We start from the raw sequence: 14,012 nt of genomic DNA, 5'->3' as shown, positions 1-14,012 counted from the left end.
CTGTGCGCGCCTGCTTGATGTATAACGAGTTTTTTGGTCCTCTGTATGTGTGTGTACGCATTTTTTTTTATTTTTTATTTCAACATTCGCGCACCATTCCGTCCCTTTCCATTTGGCGACTAAGCGCCGTGCCGCAGGTTAGACGCCTTCTCGCTTACTCTCTGCCTGTTCGTTCCTTTTGCCTGTGCTCGCTCTCGATTTCGTTTAGCTATTAAATCTCTCTTTTACTACTCCTTCTCGCATCGTTACTGCGGTTCAAATGGGGTGGATTTTTTGTTTTTATATATTTTTGTTGCCTGTCGTTTTTTTTTTTTTATTTCATCTCATTTTATGCTGCTATAACGTGTTCTCAGCAGTTTAAAATTGTTTTGTCTTTTCTTTTTGGTGTTGTTGTTTTTGTTTTTTTTTGTGCTGTTGGGTAGGTTACTGTTGCTAGCATTGCCCGCTTGCCTGGGTGGTAAGCTGCATCGCTAGAGCTTATCGGTTCGTTTTCTTTCTTGCTACTGCTCCTTTTGGTGTCATTCTATTTCACTATTCTTTTTTACTTTACTTATCCTTCGCGAGGTTTTTTCTTGTATTTTCTTTTATTATCACCAGCCTTTTTTCCTTTTTTTTATTCTTTTTCTTACCTTAAATGCTTTTCATCCCATGCTTTTCTACGAGTCCGTCTAGTTTCTTTGTCTTAGTGAACGAGCTGCTTCGAGTCGTTTCTAAGTCGTGGATTTTTAGTGCTCGTTAAAACGAGATGAGTATGCGAGCGAGAAAATGTGGATTTGAAAAATGAAAAATGAGAGAGGGCATATAACTAAAAAAAATGAGTGAAAGGACATACACGCTCCGTGATAGAGAAGGAAAAGCAGCGGAACAGTGCACAGCAGTTGAAAATATGCTATGACTTGTTTTGTAACTGCTTCTGGCTCTTTCGCGCACATTCCCGCAGTTATCATTCCCGCAGCCCTCCTTCTCCTCCCCCTCCGCAAGGATGTGGAGGAAGTTAACTTCAAACTAAACACACGAGCTTCGCATTGGTGCTGCAGCGCGCGTTTTACAGCCAAAGGCCTGGAATGAACAATGGGAAAAGAGTGGACAGAACAAAAAAGGTAAATTGAGAACCTTCCCGCGTGTTGTAAATCCCATCCCCCTATACAGAGTGTGTGCTGCGTGTGTGCGAATAGGAAGTCAGAGGACGCTAGCGAAATAAAGGGTGCGAGTTTGTATGAAAACTAGCTTTTAGCGGGATGGAAAAAGATGACGTAGGAGGAGGGTAGTGTTGAACGTGGTGAAAAGTAATTACGCGTCGCTCTAATGAGGGTGGAATAGGTTTACGAGCGATCTAGGAGGGAGGAGGGCAAGAAGAGAAAAAGAGGAAGGTGCAATAGAAAAGAACTCGAAGGGCTTCACAGTTTCAGCCAACTGTGTTCATCCATTCAAGCATCCTTTGGTGCCCGGCGTACAACAGCAGGCCCTTTACTCTTGCTGTTACTGTGATCGGTGTGCTGTGAGCTAACCCTTGCAGTGTCGTTTCATTTTTTTTAATGCATCACTGTGAGAGTGTTTGATGTATGACTATCTTCTATTGATAAGTACAATCTCAACCATGCTATGCTGTAGAATGCTGTTGCTTATTATAATAATTAAAAATACATTTCATTTTATATAAATCATTCTTTCCCAAAGGGATATTCTCCAAGGGATAACAAAACCGACCTTGGTTGAACGCTACCGAGGTGCCGTGCGTGCGTTACTTGCCGCTGTCCACTCTTTATCTTCTGCTTTACTGCACTGCATGGTTCCTTGATTCTCCACCTGTGAAAGTAATAGCAGTGTGTAAAGGAAAAAAAAACCATAGAAATATTAAATGATTCATCACTCAAGCAATAGAATGTCTCCCCACATCGTTGAACGAGGGGTAATTTTGCGTGGCCATAAGTGTCCAACATCCAGGGATGAGCCCTCCCTGTACTTGCTTTGTCCGTGGTGCTGGTTCATTGTAGTGTTCGGATTTTCTTTTTGTTTTTTTTTTCTCGTATCAGTATACTGCGGTGGACCAAACCCGGTTCGCTTTCCTTCGCTGCTGTGTGCTGCGGCAATTACCCCGGCATGTATAAATGCAGGATAAGAGAATAAACGGGGTGTGCGAACCAGTATGAAACGGTCTGACACGCTTGATCGCCATCTCACACACATTCACACACACATTCTCTCTCTAAGTGCAGTTCGAAGTAATGGTTGTGCAGTGCATTATTATGATCATTTATGCTTTGATTATTTAACACGTTTTTTTTTATTTTTGTTTCTTTCTTTTTTACAGTTGTTTTTCTATTAGTTTTTAATTTTCAATGCGTGGTTGTACCAAATATTTTGTTTTTGTTTTTTGCTAATATATATCATTATTATCCTTCATTTAAAAAATCGATGCTGTATCTACCAGGGGTCTAACTCACACAGCTTCATTTGGAACATATAGGGGGCATGCTATGGTTGATGGGTTTTGTTCTCAATTTTGCAAATCTGCTAAATAAAAAGAAGGGAGCATATAGCAAGGGGAAGCATCCTCTTTGCACACCAACTACCCTCATAAAATATGAATTTAAAAGAACGAAGAAAAAAAAAACATAGAAAATCAGTGCTCCTCCATCATCATGCGCCGCGCTCATCCTGGCGGGGCTGCTATGATGCTGTATGGTAAAGGGCGCAAATGGAGAAGAGCTGTGCAGTTAGACTATGGTTCGCTCTTTTAGGCACATTATTATTTGCCTCAAAATACACTACACACCATGCATAATATCCATCCTCCGCCTGTCAAGTGTGTATTGTGTACCGTTTTTGTGAGAACTCTGGTGCAAGAGGAGTGAGAGGAGGACACAGGGCGAAATAGGAAGGTATGCTTAGTATTTCGCTGTACGCGCCGAAATGTGTGCTTCTTTGTAGCTGGCTGTTTGCTGGGGCCAGGCGCTGCTGGTGCTTTCGCACGATTCTTTTAATGTGGTAGTTACACGACTGACTGACTGGCTCGGCTCTCCCCAAGCGCGCTCAAGGCGCGCGTATTGTGTATACACGCTCGCGCGTACCAACCCCTGGGAAATAGGAAAAAAAACAGGCACTTTGTCGTAACGATTCCGATTTGGAGATTTTCTTTTCATTGTGTACAGCTCAACTACCAAACCCGCGTGAGGCGCACTCTCTCACTCTATATCTTTCTTTATCTCACTCTCTCTCTCTCTGTTTATTCTTGCTTCCTCTCATTGTCTCGAATTTTTCACGAGCTCTGCCAGCGGGGCAAGTTTTGGGGGAAAATTTTCAGCTACCAGCAGTAAAAACGGTCTAAAATCAATTGCCTTGCGATTGCGTTTGCTCTCCTTGCCGGAGCGAAATGGTGTGATGGCTTATTGCGACTTCCGGGCGCGCAAGTTTGGCCAGATTTTGATTCCAAGAGTTGTAAGATTCATGCCCTTTTCGGAGAATTTTGTCCACCGCTATCAGCCGCATGCATTTCGCTCGATTAGAGTTTATCACATCGGATGGCAATATGGCTTTAGGTAGGCTGGATTGGTTTGCTTTAAATTCTATTTTTACTTCCTGTCCAAAGGACAGTTCCGTGGTACAGTCATCAACTGGCACGATTCAATAAAATGCCCGTCATGGGTTCAATTCCCTAATGGACCGGGGTGTAATCAATAAGTCAATAAGTAAAGGAACACATTTGTAAATATACCCTTCGTCATTCAGCGGTGTTTTGTAGAAATATTAAATTTTTGCACTATTATTACCACATCCTGGATCCTGTTTTGTATCTCCTGCTACCTTCCCTTAATGTGTGGATGAATTTTTATAACGTTCATTTATTTTAGTTTTTTGAGTTTAAGTTCCTCCCTCCTGTAAAACGCAGCCTATCATCCGCGGCAGGGAGGGCGGCACAGCAGCATTCGCCAGCCTATGTATCCGCTACTAACACCAAATCCCTAAGCACTTGCCGCGCGCTTCGAGAGTCGCGCAAAATGAGCCCATGATGAAATGCGTGCAAGCGAGACGGTGCCAGACCATCACTTCCCAGCCGTTTGTCGATCCTTGTCATACGACCCCTGGTGTGTGTGGCACTACTGGATGGTGCAGGCGGCAGTGGCTGTGGTGCTGCTGCAGGATGGTTAGGTTTTTATGTTTTCGGGGCGCAATTTTGTATTTGTGCGACATTTTCCTTTTTAACCGTCGTCGCTCATATTTGTATTTATTTTTATTTTTTCCCGCAACGCCCGAACCCGAACGCCGCAGACCCGAGCCGAGATCCTTCTCCGCTGGGCTGGGTGGCCTTTTTTGTTAGGAAGGGGGTTAGAAAGGAAGGGAGGTTGGGCGAGAGGACGACGGTGGAAGCTTAGAGCTGCTTGGCTCTGCTCCAAACAGCTCCAGCGGTGGCGGGCGCAGGTTACAAGAGCGCACCACGGTTTTGAAATGGTATTAGTGATGGGCTATAATGGTTTTTCGGCGGTTGCGTCGTCCTCCGTTCGTAGTTTCGCTATCGTTTTTTCGTTTCTCGAGCGCGCGCCACGACCGCCAGCGCGCCGCTCTGCTGTGTGTACACTACCGACAGGGCGACGAATGACGCGTTAAGGAGGAAAGAGGCCCGTTCGAAGAAGCGACGAAGCGGTTTATGGAAAGAATTTTAGCTGATGTTCTTCTTCGTGTCGCGGATGGAGGATGTAAGGGAGTGGGGGGGGGGGGGGGGGTCGTGTGGAAAAGTGGTGGAAAATAGTGGTGGAAAGGGAAAATGTAGAAGGGGAAAAAAGATATAACGGTGCGATTTAGAGGAGCGCACGCAAGAGAACGAGACAAAACAATAAGGGTTAGGGGACGATAGAGAAGCTGTTTAGGTGTGCGTTAAAAAAGCGGGCATCAAACGAAATGGGGGAGGTAAGGCAACGAAGGCGGGGGATCGGTTTCGTGGAAAAGCGAAAAAAGTAGGCAGTTTTGGATGTAAAATGTAAAAGAGGAAGGTGGGGCACGTAAAACGGGCGCAACGCGTAACTCGCGCGCTCGCGGGCTAGCTCTCTTTGTCGCGCGCTTTGTTCTCTCCTAATGCCCTGCCTAAGTACACCGCGTACTCTACTACCACACTGTGCAGTGAGCGTGTGTTAAGAGCGAGAAAGTAGGCTAATAGAGGCAGCATTACTACCAGCAGCAAGTGGCAGCATCCTGAACCATGTCCTGATTGGGAAGGCAGTTTTGGAAGAAGGAATACAGTGCGTGACAGGGTTTAGCTGCTACTGGCGTCACTTTCATTTGCATAAACAACTTAATGGAAACCGAAGCCATCGATTTTGTGAAACCTTTAACAGTAGACCAATTTCCTTTTTTATTATGCCCGATTCTGCAATACATTCTGAATACTGCAAAAGGTCCGAATAGAAATGACAATTCTAAATTGAGGGTTTACATTGCCCGAATGAGTATTAGAAAATAGTTTACAATTTAACTGAAGGAAATTATTGAAGTCCGGGACCCCAGCAATTTTGGTGAACTTGGTGGGGAAAATGTCCTGAAGAGCCTATTTGTTACCAAATCAACTTTATGATTTTTTAAATACGATAGAATCTATTATCTACTACTGAAATGATGTCATGCCAATTGGCTCTCCTTCTTGTTGATAAAACAAAATAGCAAGTGGTCCAAGTCGAGACAAGATTTTGGTTTTCGTGCAATGCCTCAAACTTCTAGTTGATGGAGGGTTTATGTCTTCCGATTATTCTTACTTAAGATATTTGATGACATCTGGGCATCGCCAATTGAAGTATAAGAAGTAAAATAAATCCAAATGTTGGTGTTCCCTATGACAGTGTTCCCTATGACAGTGTTCCCTATGACAGTGTGCCCGGCTCTCCCACTTTGGTGTCAGAATTGTTAAACCAGGAAGAAACAAGAGATTTTATTACTTTCATTGCCGTTCTTTCGCCAGATATTCTTCTCTTGGCTCGACACCGTTGTCGGTCAAGGCCTACCTGTACCACTACTTGTGGGCTTGGCTTTCAGTGACTTATTGATCCCCCATAGCAAGATAGTCGTCAGTCCTACGTATGGCGGCATGGTCCATTTGGGGCTTGAACCCATGACGGGCATGTTGTTAAGGCGTACGAGTTGACAACTGTACCACGAGACCGGCCTAAATTCGCCAGGTATTAGCTTAATAATAACGACCACGCATTCATTTAATAAACCTGCCGAAAATATAATCAATGCCGGTTTATAGAGCCTAAGATCCGCAGTATTCAAATTAGATCCTCAAGCGTGCACACGATTGAAAATTTGTTTTGTTCAATAGTTTAACCAATTTTGCATGATCAAATGTGTTGTCATACGTTCAGTTTGGATGTTGAATTGTTGAATTATTTTATATTTATTTTTATCATGTATTTATGAGAAATGTCCTTTATATCCGCAGTGTCTGTCACTACCTACTTTACTTTTCCTAGTAAGAAATATTTAAGTAACTCTGCTTTAGCGTTCTATTTTACTAAAAAACACATTACTTGTAGAAAAAAAAACAAATTTAGGTGTTTTAATATTTCGATTTATTTTAAAATAATGGAGGACTAAAGTATTTAAGAAACGGAGAGTGCATTTGCCCCGTATGCTTTGTGCTCGATAATAACAGTAATAATGCTTAGTGGTTTCTTATCTTAAAGCAAAAATGGGTAGCAAAAATGAGCACGCACTGTACCGCACGACGGCCGCGCGGGGAAATATCGGAAAGTAAAAGATGCTGAATTTTTTCGGCCCGCTACATCGCAGTGCGCGCATTTTTATTCTCTTCTCTAGCGATTTTCATTTTTTTGTGCTGTCGGCTTCCGAGCACCAGCCGGCATTTTCCATCCCGTGCTTTTCCGCACGAGGTCTGTGTGCAATTTTCTCACTCACTCTCTCTCTCTCTATCTCTCGCACACACATACACACGCTGTGTTGTGTATGGTGCGCGCACCCCGGCGTCTCGAAGTCATTCGGTGCCCGCGTGCTGCCGCCCTCACTCAGTGTTTTCCAACCCCGTCCCTCGACTTACAAGAAACACACACACACACACACACTCTTAAAACGGAACCGGGAGACTACATCGTGCCTTCGCATTTGCCGCCCTTCCCAACCCCCCCATGTTACACCGGAGATTGAGTATCCTTGCACGGCCGGTCGGCCGCTGCTCGCGGAGGATTTTTTCCACTCTCGATTTTTTCGAGCGCGCGCGGACACGCTCCTCTCGCGCTTCTTTTTTCTTTTTTTATTCGCCTGCCGGGCGGCCTATCGCGCTTCACTCTCTCGCTCTCGCGCACGCTGCATCTCGTGGCTGATGCTGCGAACAATATTTCCAATGGGCGAAACAGAGCGGGAGAGCGCGCGGGCGCGAAAGGGATAGAGCACAGCAAAGAGAGTTAGAAAAGTGCGGCAGCGAGAGTGAGCGCGCGAGTACGTTCGGATGCTGCTGCTGCTGCTGACCGTGGACGGCGCGCGGGAGGACGGTACGGATTTTTGCGCTGTTTCTGACGTTTTCTAACGCGCGCACCACCACCACCACCCCACGCTCCTCTCTCTAAACTCTGATGGGTTAGGAATGGCGGCGGAGCGGCAAAGTTTAGGTGTCGCTTCGTCTCGCTTCAGCCCGCTGTGCTGCGTCCTATTCCCGCGAGTATATAATGGTGTGTTTTAGTGTTTGTCCGCGTGATAGTAAGGCGGCAAGACGAGTGCGGCTGTGCGGGCCGGACGGCGGGGGAATGCCTTTTTTCCTCGCTAAACAACCACACGCAGCATCATCCCGCCGCCGTCGCCGCATCAGCACCACCACCACCAACTTCCATCCTTTTTTCCTCCCCCCCCCTCCTCCCCCTCCCATCGGCACGGGGTTTTCTACCCCCTTTTCCCGGCCATGGGTGAGATGTTGGGCGCGCAACAACCGAGGCTCTCGAAAACGACCCGAAGTAATAATAATGGTTATATATATAAGGAAAAACAACATATCATTACATAGAATTTTCACTTTTTTCCTACACCGCGGGTGGATGGATGGCGGCAGGAAGGGGCTTCTCTTCCCCTTTGGCACTTTCCCGCCGTTTGCTGTGCCCGAACGTTATTTTTTTGTTCGCTCACGCGTTCTTCGCTCTCGCCGTCGTCCTCCGGCCCATCGTCCAGGGGGGATGGGGAGGGGTGTGTGTTTGTGTGTTAGTGCGCGCCGGCAGCAGTTAGGGGTTCGGGACAGAGAATAGAAAGAAAATTAGTGCAGCAAATCAGCAAAATATCTCAAACCGCCAAACTAATAGCACACGGGAAACGGACGCGGATCGACCCGCCCGACCGAACCGAGAGCAGCGCAGATCCGGAGAGTCCGGAGTGTGATATACACACAGTCACGGGAAGCACAGCAGCAGCAGCAGCAGCAGCACGGTTTTGCGAAGACGACGACAACGTTCGATCGCCGCCCCGGTGTGTTGCTTGTGTGTGTGTGGTGGGTTTTTCCTTCTGCTGCGTTACTTCGACTGGCTGACCGAGCCACACGCATAACGGGTTTGGCAGTCCGACCGGACCGATATACGGGGAAGAAAAACTCCGGCTGGCCATTGTGTGTGTTTGTGTGTCGATGGCGCGGGACATGCCGTTGTGTTGTGGTCGCCGTCGTCAGTGGATCGTGGGAACCGGGCGCGATGTTTAGCCGTGCTCTTGTGCTGCACTACCACCCAGCACAGTAGTCACCAAATAGTGTGTTGTGTCCCGTACAATAGCACCAAAGTGTAAGTCCGCGAATTTTTTCCACCCCAGGGGCTCCCAGGTAGTTCGTGTTGTGGCAGTAACGCGTGTGTGAGCGTTTAAATGGTCGCTAAGCGCACACAACGGTCGGGAAATGATCTTTTTGAAGATGTTTCGTGACACACACACGGCGGCTTTCTAGTGCGTCCCTCAATCGATCACTAATTTTGGCATCCCCAGCTTGTGTATGTGTGTGTGTGTGTGGCTCAGTAATACTGATTTGATTTTGATGAGCCGTGGTGTGCTGATTTGCTGCTGTAATTGCACGAAGATTTGCTTTTGCTGCTGCGGCGTGTTTCAAGAGCCCTGGCTGCTGCTCACATCCTGTATGTCTGTGTGCTGTTTGTTTGTTGTGTGTGCGTCAGGGAAAAGAAAAAAGAATGCTCAATAAATCGAGAGGGAAAGTGAAAGCATAGCCGTGTCTGTGTGTGTGTGTGTGTGGTTGTGGAGGCCTCCCAGCGTGTGGTCCGATTTCTTTTGACGCAAGGTGTTCACCTTCTGGGTGGTTTTTATTCTGACAGGTGTGTTTACCAACCAATTCGCAACGCAGTGGGTGAAGGGAGGAGCGAATTTCCCGATTGCACGATCGTCTGAAAACCTAACGGGGTACGCTCCTGTGTATATGTGTGTGTGTGTGTATGTGCGTGTATCAGCAGCCCTAGTTATACCTCGTTGAATAGTTGGAGTGAATGTCGTGATTGATTTTTCCACACCTTTTTCCATCTTGGAGCTAAAATGGGGGTTTCTTATGTGTGTGCCCGCCGTCTGTGGGTGAAAGATTGCTGCGTGCCTGTGTGTATGTGTTGCCTTCGTACCATTGGCCATGGTGTGTTTGTTGGATGCAGAGAGGTGGAAACCAAAAATTTGTGTTCCGTTTTCCTACATCACCTTTCGCTCGGGCACGGTGGAAATAGTGTGGAATTGTTTGTGATCGTTTTTCGCCCAGGGCGTACTGCTTCACCTTGAGCTGGTTCGGAACAGTGCACAAACTTAACAGCCAACTTACCAGTGCAAGAATGAAGGAATAAAAACCAAAGTTAACTTACCCAAACTGTAAAAATCAAACTTAAAAACGAATAATTTTCAAAAGGAAAAAATCCATCTCACCCTTTAAATGGTCATCCAAAGTGTGCGCCTGGTGCCCCACGTGTTCCCCACGTGTGTCGTGCTTAATTCGAGTTTTGAGCTGTTTAGTGCACAACTACAATTAATTGAAAAGCAAAAGCACCCATCACTCATGTTAAATACTTCCACACTAGCCTCGCTGGCTAATTGTGTCAGTCGCTGCGCGCTGTGCAAATGGTTTCTTTTCGTGGTTTCGTTGTGCGCGTGTTAGCTCATGGGGAGGGGGGGTGGACTATCTGCTGCTTATCAGCGTGCTCCAATACCCGGTTTCGGTGGCTTGTGTGCAGTTTAGTGTGATTTGGCAATGCTTTTTTTTGCACATCTTTTGATCAACCCAGCTACTAGTGTGCTTTTGGGTGTGAATGTGTGTGTTTTGGTGGGGAAAGATATTGAGTGCAAAAAAAAAAAAATAGAGAAATAAATAGACCTAACTCAAATACGATTTTATTGTACATCCACCTGCATGTGTGTACAGTATTTTGCCACGTGATGATCCTCTTTCTGGTGTTTTAATTTTACATCGAAATGGTTACCTTTTTAGCCCTGTGTGCGTGTGTCTGTGCTAGTTTCAAATAATGTTTTTTTTTGCGAAAAAGAGTTAAATTTTTCATTCGCACGAAATAAATTGAACATCCCTTTCAATCACTGATGACTGATGAATTGGGGAAAATAATGCATACACCACCCCCCCGTTACTTTGCAAATATCGCCATTAGCTTCCTCTAATACCGTGTGTGAATAAAACAGAAAACCCCCCTCCCCTAATGCCGCGCGGTGTCTTTTGCTCGCGAAAACGCACACATTTTTGGTGAAATATAGCAACAGAAATAAAAACCCCGAAAAATAAGAAGCTACATTCACAGTCCACTCTCTATACGCGGACAGCGTGTGTGTGGTGCGTTGTGTGCGATAGTGTTACACTGGTTACGGTGTGGTGTTAGTGGCTGATGATTATTATTGGTCCACCAGCACCACCACCATCCTCCTGTGGGGCCCTTCTCCCAATCTACCAAGCAAGAGCTAGTTGTTCTCTCGCCTATCGATGGATGGTGCGGCGGTGTACTGTACGGTGTGTGTGCGTGCCTTCATTTCGCTATTTCGTTTAGTTGCTTGTTTTTTTTACTGTTAATCACTTTTTTTTCGCACAATTTAACCTTGTGCGAGAACACACCACAGTGTGGTGGTGGTGTGGTGTACAGGTGAAGATGAAGAAGAAGGACCCGTCGTCACATCTCCCTACCGACTCACCCTGTATTGGACATGGCCTGTATTTATCGGCCATAGATGAGGAGGAGACGAAAACAGAACTATAAGAAAACAAAAACAAAAAAACACACACGCTACAGACGTGACGCGCAGACCGCGAACCAGAGGGAGGTGGGGGTCGAGGACGTCGTTGCAGGTTACACAGATGTGTGGGACAACCAGTGCGGTGTAATACTAGGTAAAATTGGGGGATGAACATCGCGCAGCGAGAGTGATAGTGGTTGAACAGTGGTGGGAGGGCAAGAGAAGGAAGCGTAGGAGAGGGGGGAAGGGGTGTGTTGGTAAGTCAGTTTGCAAAGTAGTGGTGTTGGGGGTTTATAGGTGCCTGCTGCAAACCCCCCTCCCGAAATATACACCCCAAAACCAAGCCCACACGTTGATAACGACGAATGCGCGCAGCTGACGAGGGAAACGAGGGGGGCGCAGGCCTGCAGCGGCAGTGCCAAAATAGTAAAGCAAAGAAAACACAACGCACAGACCCGGGCCATTATTATCTGCTGCCTAGGTTAGGCAGTGGCGCCCCCCCCCCCCCGCGTCACACAAATTCGGCGCGGTGCGGTCTGTTTCGCGAAATCGCGCTTTTAGTGTGCCGGTTGCGCACGTAACAGGGGGGTTGTTGGTTGCGCTGTGTTGCTGGTGATGCTGGCCGTACTTTTCGTTGCTGCAACGTTGCGCTTGCCCGGTGCGTGTCCTGCCGGTGCGTGTAGTTAACTTACCGTCCTGTGGATCCTGTGGAGTGCGCGCTGCAGAAAGTGAAAGGGTGCATCTTATTCACGTCTCGCAGTTTTACACTCACTGATGCACATGAAAAGGGTAGCTGAGTGCATCACACATTCGTTCTTGAGCTGAAATAAAGGGGTAAAACCAAATAACTACCAGGAGAAGAAACAGCGAATATATTAGGCCGATCGAATTAAAGACAAGTTTTGCATGTTGTAATGTTCTGTGTTATCTTATCGCGTGTAATTAATTGCCACAATTGTTCACATACACACTCAGAAGCGATTACTTTTTGCGCTACTGAAACGCTTTAAAAGTCCAGTGTGAGTGGTAAACAAAGAGTGCAATGAAAATTGAAAGGGAAATTATATGATAACAACACAAACGGTTGAGATGTGTGTTGCAAATTGACATATTGGTGGAAGCACTGTCTCTATCGTTGTGTGATCGAAACTTTGCAATTCAGCTTTTTTGTCCATCCTGTTACTTCTCCAGCAAAACAAAACACTGAATTTTCGAAGGTGCCAAAAGTGTGGAAAAGATTTTTTCTTTTTTTTCACAAAAACAGCTGTGGTTTTTCCCTTCCCCAATAGTTTTTCGTTAGAAAGAACGCAACATTCGGTGCATTAACAAGAGCGAGGTACAAAAAGTGTTGATGTAAGTGTGTGTGTGTTCGTGTGATAAGTGTACGTGTGATTGAATATATCTGCATATCGTGAAAAATTCGACGTCCGACAGTTTGTGTGAGAATCAACCACCGGCACCACTTTCTGCGGATTTTGTCTCAATATTTTGGCACGCCCCACCATCGAGGGCAAACGCGGTGCCGTGTTCTGGTGGCTGGTTCTGTTTCGTGCAGTTGCAAAGCAGCACCATCAACGCAACAACAACAGCAAAAAATCCCTACCTATGTGTGTGAAAATCTTCGGCGCGCACCCCATTATCAGCTGCTGCTCTTAACTTCCACAAATTTCCAAAACCATCCGTCGTCACCGCTGCTCTCCTAATGCTGCAATAAATCCATTTGCGCTGGGCGCGATATCAACCTTCTGTGAGTGTGTTTGTGTGTGTGTGAATAGAGGAGGAGAAGCGGGGGTGAGGAAGAAATAAACACAATGCACGCGTGTGTGCGTGGTGCGTGTTGTTGTTGCTGTGCAGCCCGGTAGTAATGCAAAGTGCATCGTCGCTGGGTCTTTCCGTTTGTTCCGTCAGTTTGGTCACCTCACGGAACCAGCCCCTCCATCTGTGTGATTCGTCTGCGTGTGCTGTATGTGTGTGTGATGTATTGCTGCTGTGTACGACAAAAGTATGCTCTGGGTGCCAACATGCCCAGATGAACGACGGCGGGTGGCCGCTGATACGTTGATGCACTACACCGAGAAGAGTGCCAAAAGAGCAGATAGTAGTGGTGGTAAAGGGTAAACCACACACAGGAGGATGTATGTGCGAGTGTTTTGTGGTGGTGATTCGGTGTGATAATCAGTAAGAAGCGCAATCGCTCCCCCCCAAAACTAATCAACGATCATAAAGCGCCCACACTGACGTCGACAGGCGCAAACACAGGAAAACGAAAGTGTGAAAATAAGAAGCGTGCAATACATTTTACGCAGAAATGGTTGAAATTGCTCCAGCAAAAGCAGCAAGCTTTGTCGTCGTCCCTCGTGCACCTCGTACACACGTACACCACAAACTGTGAATGTGTGCCCTTTGCCTGAAGGGAGTGGAGTCGCCAGCAACGCACCTTCCCGCGTGTGGTGCATGTCTAACAGTACAGCAAAAGGTATATAGGAGTTGGATTTAAGCTGCTGGTTGATTTAAGTTTTGTTTTAATTTTTAAACATTGGTACCAAATCTCACACAACACACAAACAAGATCGCCCTTGTGCAAGATGACTCGTCAAAAAGGTTGTTGTTTTTTTTGGCACATTTCCGCTTGCTTCGGCGACTGTTAAAAAACCACCAAACCCGATTACTACTCTTGATAACGCAAAGTGCAAACTGATAGTGCGCTGCCCCAAAAACCCGAACAGGAAGGGATGGAAAGAGAGAGAGAGAGAGAGATAGAGACGGGTGAGACGGTGAACGAAAGAAGAGCGAAGAAGCGAGTGTGTGCGGCGGCTCTGCCT

At 46.5% G+C, this 14,012-nt stretch overlaps 1 protein-coding gene across 6 annotated transcripts in view; it reads left to right on the top strand.

Annotated features, from left to right (window-relative positions):
* The window catches only part of LOC120949071 (broad-complex core protein), a 116,636-nt gene that overhangs the window by 65,889 nt on the left and 36,735 nt on the right, over positions 1-14,012 (top strand). The window contains exons 1-2 of one of the 6 annotated variants that reach the window (XM_049607099.1): positions 6,612-8,759; positions 12,455-13,666. The exons of 1 other annotated variant lie outside the window; for it this stretch is intronic. The gene's annotated coding sequence lies outside the window, so the exon portion shown is untranslated. Of the gene's footprint in view, positions 1-6,611; positions 8,760-12,454; positions 13,667-14,012 lie in introns of those variants that run through there. 4 more of the 6 variants (XM_049607101.1, XR_007452095.1, XM_049607102.1 and 1 more) reach the window with 4 other exon arrangements.

This window comes from Anopheles coluzzii, chromosome 2 (genome assembly GCF_943734685.1).
Source record: "Anopheles coluzzii chromosome 2, AcolN3, whole genome shotgun sequence".
NCBI lineage: Eukaryota > Metazoa > Arthropoda > Insecta > Diptera > Culicidae > Anopheles > Anopheles coluzzii.
This window is presented reverse-complemented; position numbering and strand designations above follow the sequence as displayed.